The sequence below is a fragment of the Myxocyprinus asiaticus genome, chromosome 15 (genome assembly GCF_019703515.2).
Source record: "Myxocyprinus asiaticus isolate MX2 ecotype Aquarium Trade chromosome 15, UBuf_Myxa_2, whole genome shotgun sequence".
In the NCBI taxonomy this organism is placed as follows: domain Eukaryota; kingdom Metazoa; phylum Chordata; class Actinopteri; order Cypriniformes; family Catostomidae; genus Myxocyprinus; species Myxocyprinus asiaticus.
Window position 1 is genome coordinate 42,256,708 of NC_059358.1, and position 618 is coordinate 42,257,325.

Consider the following 618-nt stretch of genomic DNA (forward strand, 5'->3'; position numbering starts at 1 on the left):
GTTGATGCTGACTTTTTGTGCTTTTTGGAGCTTCAAAGTTCTGGCCACCATTCACTTGCATTGTATGGACCTACAGAGATTAAATATTCTTCTAAAGATCTTCATTTGTGTTCTGCAGAAGAAAGTCATACACATCTGGGCTGACTTGAGGGTGAGTAAATGATGACAGAATTTTCAGTTTTGAGTGAACTTTTAGTTTAAGGGACACACAAAAACCTCCACTATCAGTGTTAAAATGAAATTTGTACAACAAATGAATGCATGTTAGTGAAAGAATATAAATTATATAAAGAGGAAAGAAAATGAAATTCGATGATATAGCACTTATTTTTGTCAAAGATGTCAGATGTGCAGCTTTGGGGCATGAGGAAAAGACACTTGAGCAGTAAATTAAAATTATTTCAAGTGTTTATTCTTTTTAAGTCTATTGTTTAAATGAAACAAATATTTTTAAGTAATTATTTAAATTAAACATTATAAATACATAAGTTGTACTGGGGATTTATAATGCACTGATTTCCAGGAATGAGCCAAATGTAAATGAACCAAATAGGGAGGATGACTAACAGGCGTGGATGTCTGGCGCAAACCAGGAAGCCGCTACTGTATATTTTCTCT